Below are 8,549 nucleotides of genomic sequence, written 5' to 3'. Positions count from 1 at the left end.
GAATTGGGATCTACAGAACCCTTAAGAAGGAACGAGTTTTGATCCTACTAGGTGGGTTGAACTCAAATAATGAGCCAATCCACGTACAAATTTTGGGCCACTCACCTCTTCCATCCCTTGATGAGGTATATAGCTACCGTTTGAGTGATCTTCTCTTTCTTCCACTTCTCACAAAGGATGGAGTGGTGGCGGCCGAGGCCAAAGGCCATCCCGTGGAAATGACAAAGATAGACTTCGGAGTGATCATATGAAAAATCTGGACACACCCGAGAAAGGTGTTGGGTACTTCATAGCCATCCCCCTGGCACACGTGGTGGCCGCAAAGGAGCTACATCCCATGCTACGATGATAGAGACTAATCCTAGGGGACACCCACAGACAGATACCAACTCCCTCTCTAAAGAGGATACTGCAGTTCTTCGGAAGCTCAACTCTTAGCTTGATAGCCCAACTACCTGACATGTGTAACAAATGGCTCAGCTTTCGCTATGCTTGTCTCCACATCTGCTCCTTCCACAGCTTCATCGTGGGACATTGACTCTGGAGTCACTGACCACATGACCAGTACGTAGGGATGTAAATTGATCGAATTCAGATCAGATGTGATCGGATCAAGATATTCCTTGGCCGGATACAGATGCGGATTGAATACGGATTTTCGACCATCCATTTACTATCTGAATTTTGTAATTCGAACCTTCTCCTCCCAGTGAATACAAGTTTCTCTTAATCCACCTTTCTAAGTTGTCTTGGCTCTTTTCCTCATTCTCTAAAATCTGTCTAAACTTCAAGAACCCCCAAAATCATTAATTGATTATTTAATCGGATCAAATAATTATTTGCTGGATAATTTGGATTTGAATACGGAGACTCTTTAACCGGATGCGGAAACCTCTAAAGGGATACATATGCAGATTCAAATTCGGATTTCGGCTATCCATTTACATCCCTACCGATACGTCCACTATTATGATTCTACTCCATTTGTTCTGGTAAGGACAAGGTTCGAGTGGCTGATGGTACTCTCTCCTCTCTCTGGTAAAGGCAGTATTCCCACCATCTCTTCTATTTCACTTAATTTTGATCTTCATGTTCCTAACCTGACCCTAAAAATCTTTTGTTTGTGAGCACTTCAACTAAATCCTTTAATTGTTACATCACATTTTTTTCATAACTAAATCCTTTAATTGTTACATCACATTTTTTCCTTCTCATTGTCTTTTTCATGATTTGGTGACAAAGAGGATTATTGGCAGTGGACGTGAGGAGAATGGACTTTACCTTATTATGTACAGAAGAAGGGGAAAAATGACCTGCTAAGAGTCCTCTTTGGATCCACATCCTGAGCTCTACCTTCTTCAGTCAGGTAATATCCCTTATCCTCCATCTAACCTAGACCTCCCTATTGTTGTTAGAAAGGAAAAGAGAGCAAAAAAAGCTTGTAATAATCTTATAGCCCATCTTGTTTCCTATGATGCTCTTTCTCCTATAGGTGTTGCCTTTACAGCTGCCCTTTCGTCTATTTCTATCCCCAAAATTGTTACTGAGGCTATGTCTGACCCAAAGTGGAAACAAGCCATGTATGAGGAAATGATGGCACGTGAGAAGAACTGTACTTAAAATCTGGTTGATCTTCCCAAGGGGAGAATTCCAATTGGATGCAGGTGGGTTACACAATCAAGTACTGATCAGATGGTGATGTAGAGAGGTACAAGGCAAGATTGGTGGCTAAAGAGTATAGTCAAGTGTATGGGATTGACTACCAGGAGACTTTTGCTCCTGTGGCTAAACATAATTGATAAGAGTTCTTTTATCTGTGGCTGCAAATAGAGTTTGGTCCTAATAACAATTGGATTTGAAGAATGCCTTTCTACACGGTGACTTAGAGGGGGAAGTGTGTATACAGCCTCTTCCTGGCTTCAAGTTTATATGATCTCAAACAGTCTCCAAAGACGGTTTGAGAAGTTCAGGCAAGACATTTTGAAGAATGGATATTCTCAGAGTCAAGTAGGTCACACATTATACACTCAGTCAGCCTAGAGGGGTAATGGAACCGTCACAGCATTGATTGTCTATGTTGATGATATTGTGGTGACTGGAGATGATAAGGATGAGATAGTAGGCTAAAAACCTACTTGGCTATCAGTTTGAAATTAATGATTTAGGACACCTGAACTATTTCTCGGGAATTGAAGTGTCAAGGTTTAAGAAGGGAATCAATAAATGCCAAAGAAAGTTTGTGCTAAACCTATTGAAAGAAACAATGATGTTGGGTTGTAAACTGACAAGTTCCCCTATTGAGCAAAATCACAAGCTAAGAAAAGACTGTTTTCCTTCCCTTGTTGATGAAGGAAAATACCAGAGGCTAGTGGGGAAGCTTATCTGCCTCTGACTCGTCCAGACATTACTTATGCAGTGGGAGTAATGAGCTAGTTTATTCATGCCCCCAAGAGTGCACTTAGATGTTGTGCATCGCATCCTCAGATACTTAAAGTCCTCTCCAGGAAATGACTATTGTATGCCAGGAACAACCACTTAAGGATAAAAGGTAACCTTAAGCCAATTAGGCTAGATCCATCTCTGATAGACGACCTACATTAGGCTATTGCACTTTTGTGTGTGGTAATTATGTTACTTGGAGGAGCAAAAAACAGCCAGGGCAATGGCTCACGGATTTTGTGAACTCATATGGTTGAGACAGTTGGTTCTTGAGTTGGGATACGACACTGATGGACCTATACAGTTCTACTACAATAATAAAGTAGCTATAAGCATTGCCCATAACCCAGTACAACATGATAGGAAAAAGCACATTGAAGTAGATCGGCACTTTATCAAAGAGAAGATTGACTCCGTAAACATCTGCACACCCATTGTGAAAACTAGTGATCAATTAGCCGACATCTTCACCAAAGGGCTTATTCCTCACCAGTTCAGTACCCTCTTATGCAAGCTACGAATGTATGACATTTATTCTCCAGCTTGAGAGGAGGAGTGTTAGAGTTTATGTAATAGCGGTCCTTAAGTACTTTAGGAACTGTTTTACTATTATGTTGTCCTAAGCTGTATTTTCTCTTTTCTCTTTTACCCCCCTAGGGAGGCAAATGTAATTTCCCCTAATATGGTTTGAACCTAATATAGATGGGAAGAGCTCATTGCTCTCCCACATTTTTCCCTTATCGCTCTTTCTTCTCTCATCTTCTCTCCTTCCTCTTCCTTCCTCTCTTATCTCGTCTTCCCTCATCTCTAGCCCTAAACCTTCTTATTTCTAACAATAACTGCATACCTTTTTCGGCACAACCCTCCTGCCAACCATGCCAGCCACGCTTAACATGTGTGAATACATGCAAGGGCATGGTTACGGGAAAAGAACATCGTAAACAAAAATTTTCAGGGAACTAGGGGGGAAGTATACCCCAATTCAAACAGCTTGCCAAGGCCACTTCCAGCCACCATTCCCACTATTTTCCCATCCCTGCCCATAATTTTCAATTTGTATGTTTTCGTTTTAAATTCCTTTGTTCTTATATCAAATGCAACCAGGACTGACTTCAACTTTTAACAAGAAAGTAGACTAACGACCAAGACCATACACCAAACCATCACAATGAATCAAAAACTCATTTAATGGTTTCCAAAGTAATTGTAAGTTGAAGTCTTCTATCAGTAATTCAGAACCAACTGAAAACAAATGCTGGGAGGCGCTTCTAACAGAAACTCAGAACCAACAGAAGACAAATGCCGGGAGGCCTCCAGTTGGGATTTGAATTGTGTTCCTAGGGCGAATCTAATCAGAGTCCGAGGCCTAGTTCTTTCACCCCCTGCTGTGAGATCAAGTGAGTTCACCCCTAGGGTTCTGCAACTGACATAACTGGGTTCCAATTCTGGGGTAGAAATCTAGTGAATGCATGCCTGGGTTTCTTAACGATGCTTGAGTCCCCATCTCCCGGCATGTCAGAATCCTTGTGTCAAAGATCATCCCAGTCAAGCCGCTACCTCCTCCTTGCCACTGGTTTTGCTGCCATCACTAGGTTGAAGACGATCCCCCCCCCCCCCTTCACGATTTCAGTTAAGGACCAATCTACCCCCTGATGAGGACATCATCCAAGGAAGGACACGTCAACGAACACAACAGCATATCACTACATTGTGGCTAGATGTCCCTTGTCTGAATGCATATTTCTATTTACTTATGTGTAGCTTTCTTTATTTTTTTGTATTTTTATTTTATTTAATGTCTAAACTATTATGTGTTAATGTTGTAAGAGAGTTATTAGGAAGTTATTGCTGGAGAAGCAGTTACTAGGGAGTAGTTTGCTGGAAAAGTAGTTTTTAGGGAGTTATTTCTCTTTTTTCATTTTGGTTTTTAAAAGGCTGTACCTGGACAATCACTGGATGAATGAAAACAAGAACTGCTCCCCTCTTGCAGTGTGAGTCTCTCTCTCACTCTCAATTTCCCTTAGTCTTCTTCTCTTTCTTGATTCTGTCCTCCCTACTCCCTTCCTCTTCTTCTACTTTTCATTTCCCCTACTCCTGCAAACCTTGGAGTGAATCCAAGTTGGTGTGAAGCCAAGCCCTTCCTCTTCCCTAATTCTTCTCTTATAGGTTACCACACTCTCCCTTTCCCCCTCCCCTATTCCTTTTCTACCAGTCCCACTTTTCCCAATTTTGTCTTAAATCATAGCCTTAAAACACTATGGAGATTCATCCATTAATAGCAAGGAGGCAGCAGGGCGGCAAAGGAAGACTTGTTCTAGGTTTCCCAAACCTGTCCTGCATCACCCCCTCTTCTCTTTATCCTTCATTATTTTCCCTTCCAGATTTTCCCACCACCCTTTTAATCTAATTACCATATTTCCTTTAGTTTCCATATACCTAGTATGCCCTCGAACTTTATTCGCTAATCCCCATCATGTCGCTCTCTTTTCTTAGCTTCAAAGATTCCTTTTATTTACAACCCCACAATTCCGTTATAAAGTTTGATCTATTTATTGTTTTGCCAATACACCTTTGATTGAGTGTTCCCTTGGTCTTGTGGGCCCGTAGTGATTACAAATAGGGTTTCCGAACCCTAGGATCACCCATCAATTTGGCATCATAGCCTAAATTCCTCCATATCTTAACCATGGTGGCCAATAGTGAGATTCTCCATGATGAGGTAGCCTTAGGGAGAAGAGGGAAAATCGCACAAAAGGGGGAAGGGGAATCACACAACGCACGAATTCACTAATTCTAAATAAAATTAACTCTAAAATCAAACATTGAGTTTATGCAAGTATTTAAAGGGAAATGATAAGACTACTCCTACTTAGACTCTAAAATTGAAACCGACTCCCACTTCACGCGTATCCTACCCAAAACAAACATGAGAAAGAATAAAAGACTTAGAAAATAAAAGACTTAATATTAAACTAAACTACTACTTCCAAACCTTGTTGGACCAAAACCCTAGATTGGACCAGTTCTTCTTGGCCCTTGGCTTCCACAAAAGGTCATGCTGGTCCAACCAGGTAAATGCAGCTATATCTACATCAGCTCTCCCCTTCTGAAAAGAACTCGACTTCGTCGAGTTTGGATAAGATCCAAGGATGCCGTCAGAGTCAATGCGCTTGATGAGAAAAGTACTGTCCTCTTGAGCTTGAGAGGGCGAAGACCCTTTGCTGGAAGAAACTTCATCTCAAGGCCACCATGTTGAAAAGTGTATGTATTCTCATATCCACAGTGCTTAGCTTTCTTGTCGAACAACCATGGATGCCCCAGAAGAATGTGACAGACTTTTAGAGGGAGAATATCACACTAAACCTGATCAATCAGTCCAACAATAGAATACGTGAACAAACATCTTTCATGAATTTTCAAATTATTGTTGTTCACCCACCCAACCTTGTAGGGGTTCGGATGAGGCTCAGTTTTCAGACCCAACTTGCGAACAACATCTTCAGCAGCAAAATTGGTACAACTGCCGAGGTCAATCACCATACTACACAAATTGTCATTGCATCGCACCTTGGTCTGAAAGATACTATTATGACGCCAATCGTCATCCTCAGGAATCTTCTGTGTAGTCAAAAGAGGATGAATCACATAGAACGGTTGAGGCTCACCATCACTATCACCATCATTAATCTCATTAGGATCACAATTGAATTCAGCCTCCAGATTTACTGTTCCTATTTTCAGTTGCTCTTCTGGTGCATAGGGTATAAAATTGTCCTTGTCGATGAATGCTAACAACCGGTTAGGACATTGATTAGCTCTATGTCCATACCCCTTGCATGAGAAACATTGAATAGCCTCCTTTGGAAATACTGAGTTCCTATCATAACCACGTTGAGGTGAGGAGTATGGATGATTAGGTCGTGAAAATGACATGTCTAAATCACGATGAGGTGGAGAATACGGTAGGCTAAGGTAGTAAAAATGCCATAGATGAAACACTAGCCTGTGGTCTTCTGATTGACTTTTCCTGTGGAGATGACCGTGGCTGAATAGAACTAGGAACTCTAGAAAAAGCATCTGTAAATGGCCTACAATTGTATGGGTGTTTCAGACTTTCCTCAACCTGATATGTTACTTGTACGACATCTTCCATTGTAGGCAGTCGGCTAGATGCAAGGGCAGTACTAAGTTGAGGGTGCAAACCATTACAGAATTGTGCTACCAATACTTCTTCCTCCCACTCAAAATCAGAATGAGTGGCTAAATAATAAAATCTAGCAACATACTCTTCAAGGGTCAAATTCTCCTATTTCAACTATGCAAACCTGAGATGCATGCATTGCTTGTAATCAGAAGGCAAGAATCTCCGGTTCATGACTTCATGCATTTCAGCCCAAGTAGCGACTAAACCAATGCCTCAGGTTCGGTTCTGTTGCTGTTGCTTGATCCACCAGACTAGGGTCATGCCTTTCGGTTTGGCCTCTGCAAATAGGATCTTTCGGGCCTCAGTCAACCCGTACCATCTAAAAAATGTCTCTAAGCTGTGATTCCAGTCAAGGTACATTTCTGGATTGTTGTCTCCATAAAAATCAAGGATATCCAATCTTGCTGCTCTTTCTGCTCCATCATATCAACCAGTTCTATATGGTGGTGGAGGTGTTGGTGGCGGTGTATTATGTTGTGGCGATGGTGGTAGTGGTGTTGACGGATCTTGTGGAGTGGTGTTGGAAGAATCCCCAGATTGAATGGGACTCTTTCCTCTATCTGTTGCCACCAAACCATCAATAGAGGCTTGCATGGATTCCATCATTGTCATAAAAGCTTCAATTTTTGCAGTAGTTTCTCCTTTATAGGAGTTCAGCTGTTGAACAACTTCACTATTGGCCACCATGATAGAGACAAGCAAGATTACACTTGAATATGATGGTAAAGTAGTAAATAAAGGAGCTTTAAGGGTAATGGCAGAATGGTAAATAACTCTTTTTTTTTCAGGGGTGGCAGAACTGTAAATATTGAAAGTGCACTTTAAGTCACAAAGGAAGTCACGTGTGGGGTAGGGGTATAATTGGAATTAAGTATGAATATAGGATAGAGAGGGATAAAAGACAATAGGAAGGGATAATATGGGAAATAAACAAAAAGAAATAAAGAGGGGTAATTTGGGAGTTTAAAAGAATTTAAAGAAAAAAAAGGAACTAAAAGGAGATCGTAGGGTTAATGGTTTCACCGTAAACCGACAGAGCAGCCCTTCTCCTTGTTAGAGCCGGAACCAGCGGAAATCGATGGAGAGGAGTCGAGAACCAGGTATGTCTCTCTCTCTTCTCTTCTCGTTTCCTCTCCTTCTACCTCTTCTGTTTTCGTTCTTTCTTCTTCTCGTCTTCTCTTTTTTTTTCTTTCCTTTTTTTTTTTTTTTTTTTTTTTTGCTGACAGAACCCTAGGATAGGGAGGAGGTTTCAACTGAAAGAGAAAAGAAATTCACAGGGGATTGGGTAGTTCTTGAGAGATGTGGTAGGGTTTTAGTGGGAGAAGGGATTGGAGGCTAAGGTGGGTTTCTCTGGTTCTTTCTTTTTTTGTTTTTCTCACTTGCTATGGAACCCTCAATTGAAGAAAACAGAGAGTGGGGATTCAAAAGGGTTGAAGTGGTGGGGTTGGGGTTTTGGTTGGGACGATGGGTAAGAAAAAAAAAATTTGATCTCTGTAACCAAAACAGAGAATGGGGGAGGGAAGGAAAGACGGAAGGGAAGAAAGGGAATGGGGACCTTCGGCTCTGGTACCAAATTGATGGGGTAGCCTTAAGGAGAAGAGGGAAAATCGCACAAGTGGGGGAAGGGGAACCACACAACGCACGAATTCACTAATTCTAAATAAAATTAACTCTAAAATCAAACATTGAGTTTATGCAAGTATTTAAAGGGAAATAATAAGACTACTCTACTTAGACTCTAAAACTAAAACTGACTCCTACTTCATACATATCCTACCCGAAACAAACTTGAGAAAAAATAAGACTTATAAAATAAAAGACTTGCATCTCCATCAAGTCACCATGTCTACCATCTCATCTGCTTCTACTGGCAAAGAGACCACGGCTCTTCCTACCTTTCCACCTT

Source organism: Macadamia integrifolia, chromosome 10 (genome assembly GCF_013358625.1).
Source record: "Macadamia integrifolia cultivar HAES 741 chromosome 10, SCU_Mint_v3, whole genome shotgun sequence".
NCBI lineage: Eukaryota > Viridiplantae > Streptophyta > Magnoliopsida > Proteales > Proteaceae > Macadamia > Macadamia integrifolia.
This window is presented reverse-complemented; position numbering follows the sequence as displayed.